General features: G+C 41.9%; 1 protein-coding gene across 5 annotated transcripts in view; it reads right to left on the reverse strand.

Moving 5' to 3' along the window:
- Positions 1 to 22073, reverse strand: part of PRKG1 (protein kinase cGMP-dependent 1) — an 859223-nt gene that overhangs the window by 48105 nt on the left and 789045 nt on the right. The gene's annotated exons all lie outside the window — the stretch shown is intronic.

Raw genomic sequence — 22073 nt, forward strand, 5'->3', positions numbered from 1 at the left:
CCTTGCCCTCCCCTTCAGCTTCCCTGCACAGTTCAGTGGCAATTTTAGGAAAGATGCAACAGAGAAGGTGAAAGCAACTTAGCTACCCAGAGTATAAGGGAGGTCACCAGGTAAATTGACATGTTATGCCTAATATACAGTCAGCAATGTAAAGTATAGCCATTTACAGTATAGCAATAAGGCAACATCTCCTTCAGGCATGTAAGCTCTACAATGTCACTCCTTTTACATCCTTCTCCAGATACATCAGACATCTTTTGCTTCCCTCATTATGAACAAATAGGAAAGTAAATAAGGAGTAATAAATACTTATTTTTAAGAAAGGAGGAAAAAGTTCCAACTGAATAGAAACGGATGAATTTTGTATCTCTATGCGTTATTAGCATCTAAACCCAGAATTGAGGCCGGACAAGCTGAATAAGATGAACTACACTGATACAAAAATAAAGAAAGAGGAGAAGTGTCCCAGATGTAATCTGGTGGACGCTGGTCTAATCCATATGATCTGGAGATGTCCAAAATTGACCCGATACTGGGAGGGAGTAATTGAATGCTTGCAACAATCATTTGATTGCATTATACCATATGACTCTAAGAACTGCATTTTGGGCATTAAAAATGGTGTGAAGGGGTCAGCCGAAATGATGCTTTATTCCATGAAGGGTCTCCTGATGGAAAGGAAGGTCACATTGTATCATTGGAAAAATGCGATAGCGCCCAAGGTTCAGACATGGGAGAGAAAGATGGATAGTATGATTATGGGGGAATGCTATGAGATGAAGCAAGCGGGGGATAGAGACAGACTACGTAAAATATGGTTCGATCGTCCTAGAGCCTATGATAGTAATAATAGAATCTATATACAAAACATGCATAATCACCAGCCACTAGGGGGGGGGGGGGTCAGGGCGGGTTAGGGGAAGAGGGAATATATTTTACATTTTATTGTATCACGATAGGTGATGAATTGTTAATGAAGACTAATATATTCAGTGAAATTGTATTGAAGTGTACAGGCAGTCCCCGGGTTACATACAAGATAGGGTCTGTAGGTTTGTTCTTAAGTTGAATTTGTATGTAAGTCGGAACTGTATATTTTATAATTGTAGCCCCAGCAAGAATTTTTTTGGTCTCTGTGACAATTGGATTTTAAAAATGTTGGGTTGTCATAAGAACCAGTTTTAACACTAAAGCTTCATTACAGACACCTGTGATAACTGTTACAGCAGTTTATTGTAGCCTAAGGATAAAGTACAGTAAATTACCAACATCCAGAGGTCCGTTTGTAACTAGGGGTCGTCTGTAAGTCAGGTGTTCTTAAGTAGGGGACTGCCTGTATATATCTGGCGTGTTTATTGTTGTGATGGTAATTATGAATGTCATTCATCGCTTTTTATCTTGTATGTTATACTTTGTTTAAATAAAGAAAATTATTATATAAATAAAACATATGTATATATGATATACCACAACTTAATACACATTGGGGCTTATTTACTAAGGGTCCCGCAGCCGCATTTTCGTCGGTTATTCTGACTTTTCGGGGATTACGCCGGGAATTGTGTCCCCTGCGATCGAATTTTGTTGCATCGGCGGCGGCTTTCATGCGACAGAAATGGGGGGGCGGGCCGCCAGACAATCCGACGGTTTCAGACAAATTGCAGGATTTAACTTTGAATTTGTGTCGCCAGATCAAGCACTCACATGCGCCGGGAAGAAGAAGGTGAACTCCGGCGGACCTGATCGGGGAAGCAAGAGATGCAGGATATTGGGCGCACGATTTTAGTGAATCAGAGTCGGGAAACGCACCTCGGGGATCGCGCAGGGACGGGTAAGTAAATCTGCCCCATTGTATAAAGGTGAGTGTTGCTTAGTCAAAAAGTGTGGGGTTTCATAAGCTGCACCCTTCATAAAAATGCTAAAAAATTAGTTGGAAGCTGAGCCAACAAACAGATGTCTGTGTAAAAGTTAGACAAAACATGAGTCAACTCTATCATCCAGCATCAAATACTGATCTACTGCTTATCAACGCTGTCTGCATACAATACCACAGTCTAATGTATCAGGAAATCTTCCCCTTTGGGTTGATTTTGGTTGTGTGCTATTCTAAGGGTTACTGCAGAATGCCATTTTGTGCCCCCATTTTAAAAAATTTCCCATTCCCTTTGGCAACATTGATTGGAATATGAAGTATTTTTCATGGAATCTATGGCAGAGTCAGGCTCAATGTTCTGTGTTTCCAGTTCCAGTTTGATAGGTGTATGATCCATTGCCAAGCCGAATATCCACAAAAACGGTTTCTAAGTAATCCGTTTTTGCTGATCCTCCAAAAAATAGGATGGCTGGCGACTGCTGTCACTAGCTTGTCCCAACCTCTTGAAAGGTAATGATTGTGTAACCTAAAATAATGTGCAAATACAGACGACACAGTGATGGCATCCGCATCTGTATTAAGTTTGCATAGACTAGTCAATGAGAAGACTTGAGCGGTAGAGATGAGAAGACTCAGTTTCAGTTCGGGGTCGGTCACGTGACCAGGGTGCATTGCCAGATTGGCAGCCAAACAGCCAATCCAGCAAATTGATGTCCCTTTCTAATAGCCATTGCCATGATTGGCCAATGCAGTGTCTCTCTGGCCAATCATGGACCTGGCTAGTAAAAAGAGGCGACAATACGTCCAGGTTATTGTGGCTGAACCCAAACTGAAACTATGGGTCCACTCATCTCTACGGAGCCGAAAATACAGCCATGAGTAGGACCTGCTCTGAGTTTTCTACAGCCTCCACATGGATCCATGAAAAAGATGCCCATGTGCATCAGATAGAAAAATCAGATAGCAAATTGCTCAAAGCAAACGTCCGTGTTTGTATCACCTTAATCCTGATCACATTGAAGGTTTTGTAGATTTCTGCTACTGGGACCAAGAACACGATTGTTATTTGGGTATGTAATGTATTCATATTGCTGATACATAAAATATTCATATATTTGGTGTAAAACCTGCTGGATTGTGCAGCCCAGCTACTTCCCTACTGCATATGCAGAGGAGACGATCCCCGTGCACATAATAAAATGTATCCTGCTCCTTATCAGAACAGCTTTTACATGTCAATGTTCTGCCATTTATTGCCTGACATTTCATCAGATGCATTAAAATAGATCCGATCATCGATGCATAAAGAGTCTGCTTTCCATACGCCGACTTGTTTCTTGCAGCCGGGAGGACGTGTATATGTGTGTAAACTAATAATACAAGAATTTCAATTAGATTAAACAAGTCCATCTCATTTTAATTAGGTTAGAATTTCAATATGACACGAATAGGTAAATAGGACAAGATTTTCTGCATTGCCTGTCGCGGGGATCATTGTAAGATTAGGGCTGACAAGACACAGCGGAAAATTCTATAGAATGAAGACGGAAGAATCGCAATCACTTCTCACACGAGCTAAAGAGGGAAATCATCTACAAGCAATTCCGCCTTAAAGGGTAATCTTATACTTATGTAAATGCACGGGTAATTACAGTGTGTTCTGAAAACAGCATTAGACGATTGCTCATAGTTTACACACACTTCTTAATTAGCGCTTGTCAGCATAATGAAATCAGCGGAGATGGGGACATAAGGCTGACATCCATGTGACATGGCATGCTGCAGCGAAAGGATATACAGCAAGTAGCAGTTACTACACCAATACTCAAGTTCCTTATACTGCTACTAAGGAGGGTCCAGACCCTCTAGCTACAGCCCACCCTGTATGACCAGTCATAGTACACAGAAAGAAAAGTCAAAGGAATTTGGCACCAAATCTACATTTGGCTACATTCACATGTCATTTTATGCATATGCTCAGCACATACACCAGAGAAGTTCCCAGCATTTACGCTGAGCATGTACATCAATGGCGGATCTTCATATAGGTGGTCCCTATCCCCGGCCCATAATGAAGATCCACCATCAGACTTTAAAAAAAAAAAAACCTCTATACTCATCTTCTTCTTCCCAGCTCAGGGGCTCAGTCTTTACCTTCCGGACCAGGCGCACAGAAGAGGAAGACGCGGTCAGTACAGAGGGGTTTTTTTCAAGAGGGTCCTGCTGGGGACATTTCATTAATAGGCGAAATTTTTGCTGTGGGCATTCTGTAAAGGGGGGCCCTGCTGTAAACATATAAAGGGGATCTCTGAAGTGGACATTTCTTTAAAGGGTGCATCTGCTGTGGACATTTCATTAAAACAGGCATCTACTGTGGATATTTCATTTAAGGAGGAATCTGCTGTGGACATTTCATTATAAGGGGGCATCTGTTGTGGACATTTCATTATAAGGGGGCATCTGCTGTGGACATTTCATTATAAGGGGGCATCTGCTGTGGACATTTCATTATAAGGGGGCATCTGCTGTGGACATTTCATTATAAGGGGGCATCTGCTGTGGACATTTCATTATAAGGGGGCATCTGCTGTGGACATTTCATTATAAGGGGGCATCTGCTGTGGACATTTCATTATAAGGGGGCATCTGCTGTGGACATTTCATTATAAGGGGGCATCTGCTGTGGACATTTCTTTAAAGGAGTTTTCCCACGAACTAAAGTTAGGCTCTATCCACGGGATAGAGCCTAACATGCTGATCAGTGGGGGTCTCAGTGCTGAGACCCCCACAGATTGCGAGAATGAGGCATCCGTTAGACAGCCACTGTGTTTCATTCATTTCTATGAAGCTGACAGAGATCAGTGAGCTCCAGGAGATAGGGCCTATTCATAGTTCGTAGGAAAACCCCTTTAAAGGGGGCTTCTGCTGTAGATATTTCTTTAAAGGGGGCTCTTCTGAGGACTTTTGTGGGTTTTTTTTCTACTTTTTGTTCCAAATGTCTCAAATGAACCTGGACACAAGCCATGTGAAGAGGGGAGGGGATATATACTGGAGTGGACACTACTGTAAATTTTGGATATGAGGCCATGGCCTGCATTTTTAACCGGTTCGCGACCGCCCGCCGTGTATTCACGGCGCCGGTCGCGTTCCGATGCATGGAGAGGGCTCGCGGGCAGCAAAGGCTTACCGGTAACACCCGCGATCGGTGCCGGCACCGATCGCGGGTGTATTCTTGCAGAACGCATGGGCACCGCCATCTTTCTGAGGATCGCCGCTCCCCGTGACGTCATCGGGGAGCGGTGATCCATTGCCATGGTAGCTTCGGGTCTCACGAAGACCCGAAGCTACTTCGGGTTAACCCATTCATTACAATGTGCTATCAGCACATTGTAATGTATGAGGAGTAAAATCCCCATATACTGCCATACTGTAGTATGGCAGTATATGGTAGGATCGATCAGACAACCTAGGGTTAAAGTACCCTAGGGAGTTTGAAAAATAGTAAAAATAAAAATTTTAAAAAAGTAAAAAAAAAAAAAATAATAATAAAAAAACCTAAAAATTCAAATCACCCCCCTTTCCCTAGAACTGATATAAATATAAATAAACAGTAAACATTAGGTATCGCCGCGTCCGAAAATGCCTGATCTATCAAAATATAATAACGGTTTTTCACTGTGTTTAACCCCGTAACGGAAAATCGCATCCAAAGTCAAAACTGGCACTTTTTTGCCATTTAAAAAATTTTTTAAAATTCTATAAAAAGTGATCAAAAGGTCGTACAGTCCTAAAAATAATATCATTGAAAACATGATCAAAAGTCGCAAAAGATGACACCACCCTCAACTCCATACACCAAAGTATGAAAAAGTTATAAGCACAAGAAGACGGCAAAATAAAAAAAACATTTTTGTTCATGAGGTTTTAATTTTTGTAAATGTATGAAAACATTATAAAACCTATACAAATTTGGTATCCCTGTAATCGTACTGACCCAAAGAATAAATTAGATGCGTCATTTGTGGCGTGAAGTGAAAGCCGTAATATCCAAGCCCACAAGAATACGACACAAATGCGTTTTTTCACCATTTTCACTGCATTTGGAATTTTTTTCCCGCTTCCCAGTACATGGCATGGAATATTTAATACCATCATTATGAAGTGCAATTTGTTACGCAAAAAACGAGCCGTCACATAGCTTTTTACGTGTAAAAATAAAAAAGTTATAGAAGGTGGGGAGTGAAAATGGAAATGAAAAAACGGGAAAGGGCCCGGTCCTTAACCGGTTAAGCACTCTAGCCACACCCCAGGGATATGATTGATTTGAAAGTGTTTCTCTTCACTTCTGAAATGCATTTAAAAATGCAATGTAAATGCTATGTGTGAACACAACCTTAAAGCATGTGAACTAATTCAATCTTACAAGTTAAAACAGGGTCAGAGAAAAAAAAATCCTTCCTCTGCAACTGCCCAGGACCAGGTGCAGATTTGCGTCTAAGATGTCGCAAAAGTAAGGAAAAAAAGTAATACATAAGTGAAAATTCACACGGAACATCTGGGAGTAAAGACACATAAGGCTCTCTGCACAGGGTGAAGACAATGGTGTACCTGCAAAAGTCACAGTAAAAAGTCACAAAAACACAAAAGTCGCAAAGAAAAAAAAATAAGCAAAATTAAAGATGCATGTCCCCCAGTGTATCGCATCCAGCCCCCAGCTTTGGCTGAGTATACTCTCAGGCTCACTGAGTGCTGCTGATGTTCGCTCCTACTCCAACCTTAAAGGAAACCTACCACTTGAAGTGGCAGGTTTCAGATGGAAATACCGAGCACCAGCTCAGGGTGAGCTGGTGCCGGAGCTTATTTTTGTTAGTGTTTTAAACCGCTGTATCGCGGTTTAAAACACTTTTTAAACTTTATAGCCGGCGCAGGGAGGTACGCGCTCGGCGCTTACCATGGTACGCATGGTAAGCGCCGAGCGTGTACCTCCCTGCGCCGGCTATAAAGTTTAAAAAGTGTTTTAAACCGCGATACAGCGGTTTAAAACACTAACAAAAATAAGCTCCGGCACCAGCTCACCCTGAGCTGGTGCTCGGTATTTCCATCTGAAACCTGCCACTTCAAGTGGTAGGTTTCCTTTAAACCTCTGCAAACGTTCTCGGCAGAAATTCCCTTTATACTTTGCACACGTTTATGTGAGATGTAGCTCTATATTCTTTGAGTCTACTATGTCTCCCGTTGCGATGAATGTGTCCTCGCAGAATCCATAGTCCATTCATCATTTATCATTCATCCCCCAAAATGTGACCCATATCAGTGAAGCAACAACAGCAAGATTACCAGTTAATAAATCACAACACCTTCCGATGACAACAGATGGGTAGCCATAGCACAGGCCAGGTGACAGATGTGACATGTTTGCAGAGGGCTCGGAAAGGATTGTAAGCAGTGAAAACAAACACATAATGCTTGTTCCCATTCCATTGTTGCCTGCTGTCCTGGTCGCGTGTGGCACCGGAGCCAAGTATTACATTACCATCTAGTTTATCCCAATCCTCACCTGTCAGATTAAACTGTCAGGTTACCGCAAGATTGATACAGTGTCGCATTTACGTTAGAAATCATGAGCACCGCTGTAAAAGAGCCCCTGCCATCATCAGAAAGAAGAAATTTCCATTAGAATCGGATAAGCAGAAATGTATGCCGAGAGCCGGGAATAATAAATATTGACCTTCATTCCTCGAATCATCCCTTTATTCATCTCGGTATATTCACCATTGCCTGTAATTCAGCCACTATGGACTAAATGGAAAAGAAATCCAAGAAAATTCTCCTACATATTCTCCGCAATGAAACTATCTGTGTATTTCTGAGCTGTGTTATTCGTGTGGAGTAAGAGAAAATGAAGATTATAAAGGTCTAAATATAAATGGTGGAACACTGAAATTCTTCGTAGTTGTCACAGGCTCAGCCATAGACATTTCTTTCCATACAAGGGGAGGCCTAACCATATAAGTCAGGATCTGTCCTTATGCTCACCTAAAAGAAGCTAAGGATACAAATATTTTCCTACAGCCTCTACCACCACTTTCTAGGAATCAGCAGTTAATATAGGAATTGGCGGTGGTGGTCAGGTATAATAGATGGGTTCCTGGAGGAAAGAGGGGGAATACAGTAAGGGGGCATTATAAGGGGAGGGTTAAAGGGGAGGAGGCATCATAAGGAGAGGGCTACAGAAAGGAGAGCACTACAATTGCGGGTATCACAGAAAGGGGGCATAATACTATGTTGGGGACAAGGGAGGCATTAAAGAGCACTTAGGGAGAGGGTTATTACGCTAGGTGGGTAGACAAAGGGGTTGGTGAACTTAAAGCAAACCTGTCACCAGGAATGTTATTTTTTAGCTGGTGACAGGTTCCAATAGCCTATGCTATGCTTTTTTAAAAAAAAATGCCATAGTCAGCATTCTGAATGTTTTCAGTAGTTTATTATAGTTTATTTCACATTACCTGGTTCCTTGCCAGCAATGTGTGGTAAGTCCCTAGGGAGCTGCAGTTGCAGCCTGTGTCTCAGTCTCCTCATCCATTCTTCCTCTAATCCACACCAACCCCCTTCCCTACCTGCTCAAAGAAGATGAAAGGAAGTGGGGAGGGAGATCTGCATGAGTGTGGAGGAGACTCACCACCCACTCTTGACAGTTAACCAGGTAATGTGAGATAAACTTATATAAAAGTACTGAAATGATTCTGAATGTTGACAAATGCATTTTTAAAATCAGCACAGCTTAGGCTATTAGAACCTTTCACCAGCTAAAAAAAAAATCACATTTCTGGTGACAGGTTCACTTTAAATTTTCAAAATCAGTCCATAGAAAAAGTTTTCTTTGTGCAACAAAAAAAAAAGAGTTTGGGAGCAACTCTGTAGGAAAGCATCCAAATAATGGTTCCAGTGCAAAAATGGCAAATCTGCAAATGTAGAAGCCACACGCAGATTATGTCAAATAAATGAGACATGTGGGCAGGGGAAACTTCTTCACTACAATATGATATAAAAGTAAGCCGTGGAATTTGTACCCTGAATAATTTGGCTGGAAGAATCAGTCATGTGAATATACCCTAAAAAGCAAAAAAAATATTCCTACTGAAAATTTTACATAAATGCACCTTTCCTTTACATGACGAAAAACAAAATGTAGTGACAACTTAGAAGTGTACCAAACTGAATTAGTCCCTGGACCCAGTAAGGGTTTAAAAACACTTGTACCAAGAAGAAGAGAAAAGCAGATGCGATGAAAAAATTCTAAATCTTTATTAAATGCCAAATATACAACAAAAACTATTTAAAAAATCCCAAAACAGGGAAAAAATAACAAAGATCTTCTTTTTCGCTGTTTTGGGATTTTTTTTTTTTTTGCCAAATATACAATAAAAAACAATTAAAGAATCCCAAAACAGGGAAAAAGAACAAAGATCTTCTTTATAGCTGTTTTGGGATTTTTTAAATAGTTTTTATTGTATATTTGGCAAAAAAAAAAATAATAATAATAATTCATTTTTTCATTGCATCTGCTTTTCTCTTCTTCTTGGTATATATGTTAATTTTTCAGATGTGGAATTATATTTATACACTTCTCTGACCCCAATTTTCTCTATATTTGGGTTAAAAACACTTGATATTATGCCATCAGTAATCCCCCCTCCTTTATATGCTGTATAATATTACAACGGGAACCTTGTGTCTTATTAGAGTTCCTCCTGCCACATATAGACTGATCTCCACATGTTTTCTTCAGCACAGCAAGTACCAGCTGATAACTGGTCATCGAAATATTAGTCATGAAAACATAAACTACTACTACTAACTGTGTGAATGTGCCTTCCTCCCCATCGTCGTCATCACTCCACCCTATGGAACAGCGCTGAGTGAAGGAGCAGTCCGAGTCATAGCCAGAACAATCCATCAGACGTTACTTGGGCTCTCCGTACGCTGTATGTGTCCTATTTCTGTTGTGTGTACATGTCTCTTCCCTCTCCAAACTATAAATGTAAATTACATGACTCTCCGACCACATGCTTACAAGGTCACAGATGTTCAAACGGTATCCACAACGTTTTCTATTTCACTATGGTGTGGCAATCGCCCAACAAGGAGATCACTGTGACATGCTGACTGCCATTCTTCAACGGGAGATTTATATCTTTTTATAAGATGTTGTTGTGTGTTGCCGCACCAAGGTCTACATCAATGTATTCCAGTTGTGCAACTGGCACCCCAACTGTCAGGTGTAATGAGCACGCTACTCAACGAATACTGATGTCTATAGCCTGGGAGATTTCATATCGGTGAGCACAAAATTAATATCCATCTAGTTATTGGATGATGTATGCTCAAGATTTAGCTTATTACTAAAGAGCTTAAATCTTTGGAGAAACTGACCAAACTTGAAGGGATCCTGTCACCACATTTGCACATATGCAGCCAGTGACAGGTTCCTATAGAGCACCATTAATTGACTGACCCCCTTCTTTTAGCTAAAAATTTTTCACTTACATAAACAGAAATCACCTTATTTTTATATTCCCTGGCATCAGAGGGGGAGTGTCCTGCTCGGCCGGCCCCTCCCATCGAATCCTCCCCATATGCCTTATGCCTCCTTACTTGTCACAGTTCATGTCATGTGACCAGAGTGACATCGTCCCAGGTCCTTTAACCTCGTAGTAAAAGCAAACTGTACCCTATGCATGTATCTGACCACATGAAGTCACAACAGCCTCTATGGCCTTCTACTCCTCTCCATCCTTTATGAAGGCTGCTGTGGTGTCATGTAATCACATACATGGTGTACAGTTTGCTATTCATAGGAGGCTGAGAGACCTGTGATGATGTCACTGGTCATATGTCATGAATGTAACACAAGGCACCGTGTAAAAAGATTGACATAATATTTCCCATCTGTACATAGATATAAGCAGACAGTCCCTAAGTACAAGGAGGCAGAGCAGGGATTTGAATAGACACAGAGCTGTCAGTCAGAGAGAGAGAGAGGAGTCGCAGTTACCCGACATGAGTCAGAAAAGCTAATTTGCATATCAGAAAAAGGTACACAGCCCCACTGGCAGCTAATTTTAGGTGATATAGGGAGGACTTGTAACCCTTTATCAGCAGGCATTGTTAGTCAGGGGTCAAAATCTGGTGAAATTACCAACATCCAGAGGTCTGTTTGTAACTACGGGTCGTCTGTAAGTCAGATGTACTTAAGTAGGGGACCGCCTGTGTAAAGAGATTACCCCAGTCACGGTGCCTGAATCTATGAGTAAGTGTCCCTGGTTTATCATGATGGTAGATACTGTCACAAAGAATTATGGTAAAAGCCTTCTGTGCTATTTCAGGTAAAGTGTAGGAGTGCTCATGAGCATGATCAGGTTATGCTGTATATAGAAGATATGTATCCCATTTTTCCTATACCTATCTCCAGTATAATGGTCCCCAAAATCTTCTAAATCCATGGAGAAAACACATGGAGAAATTGAACTTTTTACTTAATTCTATATAAAACTGCTGGCTTTTGTTGGGTTCACATTAAGATCATTGCAAACGTTGAGCATTTATGTCAGGAAAGCTCCTGGGGTACATGTTTAATGTATCCAAATAGAAGCCTTTTTGCCTCTATCTATTCAGCATATGTCACATCCAGCAGAAAACACTGGATAAAAAAATGCAGCCGGCTATCCTCTCATCTGTTGGAGGATGCAGCAAATGCTCAGTGGAAGCCATAATAACTAGAGATGAGCGAACATGCTCGTCCGAGCTTGATGCTCGTTCGAGTATTAAGGTACTCGAGACGGCTCGTTGCTCGGACGAGTATTTCCCCTGCTCGAGATCGAGCATTTAATTAAAAAAACACAGTGAAGAACAATGAAGAATAGAATAAAAACAGTGAACACAGTGAACACAGGATCATTTAAGTGAAAAACACAGTAAAGAACACAGTGAAGAATAGATTACAGATGTTCGGCACATCTGCTTACTTGTCGGAAGATACGCGCGGAACGGTGCGAACAAAATAGTATGTGAAGAACAATATATATGTGTGAAGAACACATTGAAGAACACGGTGAGCAGGACAGAGACAACGGGGAGCAGCACAGAGACACCGGGGAGCAGCACAGAGACACCGGGGAGCAGCACGGAGACATCGGGCAGCGGCAGCACGGAGACATCGGGCAGCGGCAGCACGGTGACATGGGGCACGGAGACATGGGCACGGAGAGCAGCGGGGCACGGAGACATGGGGCACGGAGACATGGGCACGGAGAGCAGCGGGGCACGGAGAGCAGCGGGGCACGGAGACATGGGGCACGGAGACATGGGCACGGAGAGCAGCGGGGCACGGAGACATGGGCACGGAGAGCAGCGGGGCACGGAGTCATGGGGCACGGAGACATGGGCACGGAGAGCAGCGGGGCACGGAGAGCAGCGGGGCATGGAGAGCAGCGGGGCACGGAGAGCAGCGGGGCACGGAGACATGGGGCACGGAGACATGGGGCACGGAGACATGGGCACGGAGAGCAGCGGGGCACGGAGAGCAGCGGGGCACGGAGAGCAGCGGGGCACGGAGAGCAGCGGGGCACGGGACAGCGTATCTCCCGACAAGTAAGCAGATGTGCAGAACATCTGTAATCTATTCTTCACTGTGTTTTTCACTTAAATGATCTTGTGTTCACTGTTTTTATTCTATTCCTCACTGTTCTTCACATCTGTTAACTTGTCGGGAGATAATATACGCGCGGAACAGTGAAGAATAGATTGCAGATGTTTGCATACATCTGCTAACTTATCAGAAGACATTCTTTTTCAATTAATTAACACATTTTATTCCCGAACCATGGTCCCTTTGAAAAATGCTCGAGTCTCCCATTGACTTCAATGGGGCTCGTTATTCGAGACGAGCACTCGAGCATCTGGAAAAGTTCGTCTCGAATAACGAGCACTCGAGCATTTTAGTGCTCGCTCATCTCTAATAATAACCTATGGTAGGCGGATACCACTGTATTGCATCCGTCCTCAGCGTCCACTGACCATACACCGTGGCTGTTTACCCCATATATAAGGACACTTACATCAGTCAAACCTCAGGAACAGAGGTGAACCTGAACTTTCTGCCCCTCCAATAGTATATATTAGGTAATTTTATTTAGTAAGCTGGTTCTCCATGCAGTGTCTTACACCCATGCTGACATCTGGTGTGAAGAAACACTGTTTTAAGTGTCAAATTCTGCTTTGAAGCTGCTCCCTGAGGCATGAGGCTCAACTCGCCTCATGGTTGGTGCACCCCTGCTCAGGAATCCATACAAAAGTGAGCCAATAACATTACGTGCACCTACCCTAAGCATGCTTCAAGAGACCCCCATTCTGGAGATAGGTCCCAAAAGTGGGATTCACATCTGTTAGACATTTATGACATACAGTATCCTCAGGATGTTCTCTATAACCCAAAGTGCTCCTAGAAAACAGAGCAGTTTAGCTCGCTTGTTATGTTACAACATGTAGCTAACGTTCGGATAATATAGCAGAGGATTAATGAGCGCGGGGAAGAAAAGAACAATACAAGGAACAGATGGATACCTGGAATCTCATTGTCGTCCAGCAGCAGGTGCCTAAAGAGCAAGCTGTGGAGAATGTGCATTCGCAAAATGACAAATTGCTTCTGTGAGCAACACAATAGCACAGAAATTCACAAAAACAAAATCACAGATTTGTAGCAAAAATGCATAAAATTAATGGGATCGCTAGAAGAATTGTAGAAATTCCTCTTTAGGACCTTCTATGTTTGTTCTAAATGCTGTGTTTCTGATCCAATAGTGATCCTTATTACTAGTGAGTAGTATATATGCTGTTTGTTACATATATAACAGCGACACCATGTGAATATTATAATTCTACCCGCGTATATGTACATGGAGCACCACATTACCGCTATACAACACTCCCCGTGTCCCCAGTGTGTCTGGATTGCAGCTCATTATACATGAGGAGGCAGTGTAATTGACTAATAGCCCAATATAACGGTATAATTAAGTACAGCAATACTACTTCTCTCCACATCTGCACCAGCAGACTATCGCAGCTGTTCAGCACAGGTCGCAGTATTAGGACAAACTTACTGAATTTAGTCTTATTTACAGCGTGTGAGGCAGGGAGCGTGGTAATAGTATGGAGAACTCATACCGGACGCGACATCTGCCACATTAAATATTAAGTAGGTTTAGATAGATAAGAGTCATAATTACAGGCAGATACCAAGGGCAGGGTTGTAGAATTGACTGACCCATCCATCACTTCGGTTTAGTGTCTATCAGGCAAAATATACACATGTTGGGGGGTATTTATAAGGGCTTCGGTGCCACGCTGGTCTGGGGGTGGGTGCGGCCGATGGGGAGTGAGCCGGCGATGGGGAGTGAGCCGGCGATGGGGAGTGAGCCGGTGCAGGGCGGTCCTGTCCCAACGCCCTCGCACTTGCTGTGACCAAGCCAGATACATCAAGAGACTGGGCTGGAGCAGCAGCGGGGCTATTTAAGACGGCGCATGAGCTCCAGCGTATGATAAATAACCATGTCCATCCATGGTTTCACCTAAGGCTCATGCAAGGGAGTCAGATTTTACCGTGAATTGTCTACTGTACAGTGAAGCTGAGAACCCACAAGAGAATAGCATATTGAATGAGATAAAAGAAGAAGAATGTGAACGGCAAAAAAAAAGAAAATACTATGACATGCCTAGTCAGACTCGGGTTCCCTTAGGCCCATCAGAGATTAAACTGTGGCCCAACCCTTCATCATCTCCTAGGAAATAGACTCTAGCAGCCTCCAAATTGGGATGTTTTCTGCTGGACCTTTGGGGTTTTGTATTGCTTTGAACCAGCGCCCATCAGGGGAACCTCAGATACTCTAGTGGGCCAGTCCGACACTGGACATCAAACATCTCAAATTGAGCAGGACAGTCCCAGATTTTCAACTCTGCCTTGCAGTGCTAGTAGGGGGGGGGGTATGTCCCAGGCTTCTGTGTCACATTAAAGAGGGATCATATGGGGGACTACAGGGGACATTATATAATGTGTATACATTACAGAGAAATGGGGTATTATAAAATTTGGGTCCACAAGAAGATAGATTATGGTGTGATAGGAAGGATGCAGTACACCGAGCTGGGCTGAGTGAAGGTAAGTGCAAGCTTCGCCACACATTTTTTGTTTTAAATGCGGCGGTTTTTCCAAATCCGTCGGGTTTTCGTTCAGCCACGCCCCCCGATTTCCGTCGCGTGCATGCCAGCTCCGATGCGCCACAATCCGATCGCGTGCACCAATATTCCGGGGCAATTCAGGGAAAATCAGCGCAAATTGGAAATATGTGTGTGGGGGTGTTTCTATTGTGTTGGTACCAGTAAGGAGGAGGGTGGTATTATACTTTGTGGGTACACCAGCGGTTAGGGATAGGAGCAGGATAAGGGCAAGGCTTGATATCTCAAAATTTTCTGTGGCATAATTTTGTCCCTCTTTCCACATCCCAAAGGTTGAGAGCATAGAGGAAAAACAAAGACCGTCATTAGATAAATATTTATTGGTGCTTCAAAGGATATGTGAGAGGGGCTAGCGGACCACTGTGACCCCTACTTCTACACCACTAGGGATGGCAACCTTCAGTCGATACCAATGAGGTATTTGAGCACTGTGATCATCTAAGTCATAAGCAACTGGTGCAAAATTTATAGTTGTATTATACTGAGGAATTCCTATAATTCTACATATTAAGATTTACTATTGCAGATCTTTGTCCTTATTTAAAAAAATTGACAAAACATCCCCGTTATGGTGATTATTTTATCAATTCACTAAACTAAGGTGGTATCAGATTTCTAGTCTACCGGATTGAATCCACCTCTGTGGCTTTAGAGTAAGAGTGTCATCCCCATCTGCTGTTGAGATTTGTTCCACACATTGCCAGCCAGCAAAGGGTGCAGTAAGCGGCTGCCAGAGATCATGCATAAAAACCCTCCGACAGGTGTTCCTCGCAATTCATTGCAGCACGATTTACACTCCAGAGATGGCAACTGCATCACAATTCTTGGACGGCGGGCACCCTTTGTGTAAGTCAATGACACAGTTTGGGTATAAATATTTAGATCTTCATTTTTTAGTACTATGTCATTGACTTTGTCACGAAGGCTGCAGAAAGGCTACAAGTTACGACGTCATATGCTGCCAAATTGTTGTATGGAAATGTGGTAATAAATACTATGCCAGCCATGAACAGACACCGGGCAAATGAAGGTCTTCTACTGTAATGTTAGGAAGATGCAAATCATATCTGTCTGTAGTATGTGAATAGGAACTCAACGAGAAATGAAGGTCAAGCGCCATGATGTGCCCAATACCCCCATTACATACACACTTTTGTTTCATTTATCATTTAAAAATACATTGAATAATGTGAAGTATTGGGCATTATAGTAAAATAATATTCTTCATTTCTGTTACTTTGACACTCATGACACAAAGAAAGAAATTCAAGATATCCCTAGGAGTTGTCTAGACGCAAAAATTATTTTGAATATAAAACTCCGACCCCCCTCCTGGCTCTAGTACAGATATTGCTTTGGCATTAGTCCCCAATATTATTGTCGTAGTATGGACAATCTTTCCTGTAGACAACAGCTTTATGGCATGAAAGATACAAGGTGACTACTTGTTTAGGAAATGTTTATTACCTAAGGCTGGCCTCATGTTAGCTATAAGAGGCAATGTTTTTCTTAATCCATCCTGGAAAACATTTTTGCATATTCCCCAGAATCATCTAGTGGAGTGTCAATGGCTGTAAGTCTTTGCACGCCTGCAAGGCAGCCTTAATTGGCAAAGTCTACATAAAGAGAACTCTTCCTTACCGACCCTGACCTCAAGCAGGTATTCTGAAAATTGCTAGCAAACCTAAGAGGCAATGTTTTCCTTAATCCATCCTGGAAAATATTTTTGCATATTTCCCAGAATCATCTAGTGGAGTGTCAATGGCTGTAAATCTTTGCACGCCTGCAAGGCAGCCTTAAATCGGCAAAGTCTACATAAAGAAATCTCTTACTTACCGACCCTGACCTCAAGCAGATATTCTGAAAGTTGCAAACAAACCTTATAATATACATCAGTGTAGATAAAGTAATAATAAAACCAGCAGCATGTATACCCTGAGCTTCGATGGAAATATTGAAAGTTACATTTGCATGCTGGTAAGGTCAGGCATAAAACAGTCTGACCGGAGCTCCTTGTGTGTCCTTTTATATATCCTTCGATAAATCGATGATTTCACTCCTTTCCCAACTATGTTCCAAATTCTTCAGTACACTTCCACACAAACGGTATTTGGATGGGAATAGATCGCTATTCAGACAGTTTTAAGCTGCGTTTTCTTGCATCCTGTAGCCAAATAGTGTACAGCTACTATAGAAGAGATTAAGCAGCAGATAGGGTAGTATGTTCAAATATATGGAGTTTATTTTATTAAAACATACTCACAAAATAGAATAAAAACATGCGCATATAAAATCCACCATGTGGACGCCAGACTCGCTAGTTCGCCCGACCCAGGGTTTCGCTACCACGGCTTCTTCCGGGGCGTTGCTGGCTAGTGACCTCTCAATCTTTTTATACCTTACACATAGCACAATTACTGCCTTCCATTCTATTATAAAATAGATACATCAAACCATTTAGCAACTATTTAGTATACATACAATATTAATATATAAAAAATAACAAGAATGTTCTACCAGGAGAAAAATAAAATATCTGTTGTTACACAGCTTTATCCAATCTAGTATATCCCAAGACTTCACACCCTCTTCCCCATATTGTAGACACCCCCCCCCCATGTTCAATGTTTAACCCCTACCTTCTCACACATAACAAGCAGTGCGTGAGCAGGAGTAACTTAGTCCCTGTTCACACTACAACAAAAACAAGAATTTAGTTCATTATTGGCCAATCAATTCGAAAGATTAACATCTTAAGAGGTAAATTTATCTTCAATGAAGGGTATATGTTTCCATCCCTTATATTGAAAAAAAAAAAAAAAAAAAAAAAAAGATAATTTTGCATAACTCACTTTATATAGAAATCATAAATATGTCAATACCCACAATTGATCCAATGTTATGGTTTTTGCTAACATTGGATCAATTGTGGGTATTGACATATTTATGATTTCTATATAAAGTGAGTTATGCAAAATTATCTTTTTTTTTTTTTTTTTTTTTTTTCAATATAAGGGATGGAAACATATACCCTTCATTGAAGATAAATTTACCTCTTAAGATGTTAATCTTTCGAATTGATTGGCCAATAATGAACTAAATTCTTGTTTTTGTTGTAGTGTGAACAGGGACTAAGTTACTCCTGCTCACGCACTGCTTGTTATGTGTGAGAAGGTAGGGGTTAAACATTGAACATGGGGGGGGGGGGGGTGTCTACAATATGGGGAAGAGGGTGTGAAGTCTTGGGATATACTAGATTGGATAAAGCTGTGTAACAACAGATATTTTATTTTTCTCCTGGTAGAACATTCTTGTTATTTTTTATATATTAATATTGTATGTATACTAAATAGTTGCTAAATGGTCTGATGTATCTATTTTATAATAGAATGGAAGGCAGTAATTGTGTTATGTGTAAGGTATAAAAAGATTGAGAGGTCACTAGTCAGCAACGCCCCGGAAGAAGCCGTGGTAGCGAAACCCTGGGTCGGGCGAACTAGCGAGTCTGGCGTCCACATGGTGGATTTTATATGCGCATGTTTTTATTCTATTTTGTGAGTATGTTTTAATAAAATAAACTCCATATATTTGAACATACTACCCTATCTGCTGCTTAATCTCTTCTATAGTAGCTGTACACTATTTGGCTACAGGATGCAAGAAAACGCAGCTTAAAATTGTCTGAATAGCGATCTATTCCCATCCAAATACCGTTTGTGTGGAAGTGTACTGAAGATTTTGGAACGTAGTTGGGAAAGGAGTGAAATCATCGATTTATCAAAGGATATATAAAAGGACACACAAGGAGCTCCGGTCAGACTGTTTTATTTTCACTAATTGCTAGATGTGGGATCCATCTGTGACTGTTTGGCAGCTCCTATAGGGGATAGTGTGCATCACAAAAACACTTTTTCTAAGGTCAGGCATAGCTGTAGTGACACAGCAGTAGTGGTTGTTAAGGAGTAATTCTAGGAGATGTATTTGATATATGCAGAATTAGAAATACCTGTATATGTATATATGTATGCTATGAGCAGTAAGCAAGGTCAGATAAAAATTAATGGGTGTTATGTATCTACAAATATTATTTGAAATCTTTTTGGCAGATATATTGTACATGAGGATGGCCTAAGCCCTTAGGGCGCTGTCCCACGTTGCGTTTGCAAACGCAGACGCAGACCAAACCGCGCCCACCAGGGGCGGTCCGCGGTCCGATCGCATCGGCGTTTCTATGCGATCGGGAACGAGCCGCCGGTGTATTGCATTAATTTAACGCAAAACACAGGCGGCTCGTACCCCGATCGCAGGCGTTTCCATAGAAACGTCGATGCGATCGGACCGCGGACCGCCCCGGTGGGCGCGGTTTTGTCTGCGTCTGCGTTTGCAGACGCAACGTGGGACAGCGCCCTTAATCTCTGTTACAACCTGATAAAATGGAATCCGCAGTTTTGACCAGTCAAGAAACTTGAGAGAGGGCATAGTAGCATCAAAGCCAAGGAGCCTTCGGGGGTCAATGTGGGGGGCTTTTCTCATATAAGGAGACTAGTTCTATAAATAAATATACAGTTGAGATGCCAAGTACAAATTTGCATTGGGGTCGGCAGCTGCAAGTTACACTTCTGGTTTTGACCTGAACTGCTACCATGACTAACTAGTTCTTGCCCTTACTGGTGGCCCCCCCAACTATGTGATGTTCCCTACAATAAATAATGTAAAGGATGGGGAATCCAGGAAAAAAAACAGGATGATTTCACGATACAAGGCTTGAGATTCAAGGGAAGGTCAGGTAACAGAGCGACATAAGGTAACGAGAGTCCAGATCAAGTAGTATTCACACCCATGAATGTTTTACCAATACTACGATATAGATATGTCTCCATGATGCCTTACTACCTTTGAGTGTGACTGTGACTATGTTGAGTGACCGCTCATATCCTATGGACATTGTGGGGGGAGTGGTGCCTGTCCGTCGATGTCTACTCAGTTTGGTCTTGTTTGGGGCCCATAATGAACACACAATCGCGTGCATGAAGCCTAAGTCACTGCAAATTCTTTTGGAAGGTCAATCCTCATAAATTTCATGTTTGTTTTATGATATTTTTTTGCATTAGAAATTACTGATGGTGCCTGGGTTATCAGAAGCAAACATTGATGTAAGCCATGTCACTTTGTTCCCTCCTGTGACAGAGGTTAGAAATAAACTTGGCAGCACAAATACAATTCTGCCAACAGCTTGTTCTAGTCTGGCCTCATCGTTGTAATTCCTTATGCACTTGACAACATTAGCGCTCATAGAGATCCTTTGTAGCCCAGGCCAAAAGAACTTTACTCCAAAGCCAAACAGTCTCTTCAGTACAAGGAATATCTATGACACACTATTAACCTTTGGTCTACTTCAAGGATTCAATCCATTCTGACTCCATCGAATTTGACCTGCATCGATTCATATAGTGAAATAAAAATTTTCTACCTCTGGAAGGCATTTACATTATTTTGTCCAGAGAAACTCATTAATTTTTGTGAAAAAAAACTGATAAAAACATTCCCAAATACAAGTAACAATTCACTGGCCTTGAAGAGAAACACAGCTTCCAATATCTTAGGTCAGTGATGGGGAACCTTTTAGACATTGGGTGCCCAAACTACGACACGGCAATTCAAGTAGTAATTTATTGCTACCTGTTCTACCACAACTTTCAATCATATCGGCCTGTTGAGGACAAACAGTTGAATGAAGAAAGGCAAATTTGGATTAATGTTGTAGCATCTCGCTATGGTCCACCTGTACAGGAAGAAACATGGGGTCTAGAGTAGCATTAAAGATAATCTGCCCCTTTCCAGATGTTCTACCTCTTCCTGCAATCCCAAGCAATCAAGAATAGGACTGAGAGTAGCATTTCTTGAGTCGTCTGGGACTGCAGGATGATACTTTGAGTTCTATGTCGAGTGCTATGTTGATGCCTTGGGTGCCCAAAAAGAGGGCTCCGAGTGCCACCTCTGGCACCCGTGCCATAGGTTCGCCACCACTGCCTTAGGTCTTATTCAGTATATGTAACCCTAGGTCATGTCTAGGTCATGGCACCAAGGGATAATTGTCTATGGGCTCTTTCATATTGCCTTGTGTTTCATGGAAGGCATTAGAAGTCAATGGGGTATGCAAAAAAACCCGGATAAAACATCTGTTTTTTTTCCACTGATGAGGCGGATTATAGCAGCACAACTGCCTTCTTTGGATTGTAGGGTCAGAGTAGAGATGAGTGAATCATCCAATATTTCCTATGGCTCAAGCCAGAAAACACTGATTTCTTTCATGAAATGCTCCTATATTTTTTTATAGTTTTTTATGATTTATTTCATTTTCCCTTGTCCTGACCTTTCGGGATGTATTTATTTGGGCTTGTGCACAAGTTTTGTGGCATACAAGCCCTGAAATAGTTGGAATGGCTGGGGTATAGTCAGGAAATTGCAACTATTTTCCCCATTACGTTAGTGTAATTTTACAGCAGACAGTACCTGGTGTAGAATTATCCATCAGTCCCGGTGGCCACCAGATTCATGAAGAGGCTGAAGCCCCCTGATGGTACACCAGTGCACCATGTGCCAGCATATGATTAAAGCCACCCCCTTTTATGTCTATGAGGCTTTTTACATGTCCTTTTTTTATTTACCCACAGTCTGCTGGAAATAGGCTTGGATCATACACTATTTTTTTTTCCTTTTAACGACCACTATGCTCACTCAATTTTTATTTTTTTGCAGATGTGAACGAACCAGACCCACAGATGCCCTAAAGGTTGTAAAAAAAAAAATTCGGATACAAAACAAACTGACAACGGATGTGCTTTTTGAGGACATGCAAAGAGCAAGGATGTTTGGATGAGCTCTAACTATGATTTTGTGCATTAGC

The sequence above is a fragment of the Engystomops pustulosus genome, chromosome 11, assembly GCF_040894005.1.
Source record: "Engystomops pustulosus chromosome 11, aEngPut4.maternal, whole genome shotgun sequence".
NCBI classification, from domain to species: Eukaryota; Metazoa; Chordata; class Amphibia; order Anura; family Leptodactylidae; genus Engystomops; species Engystomops pustulosus.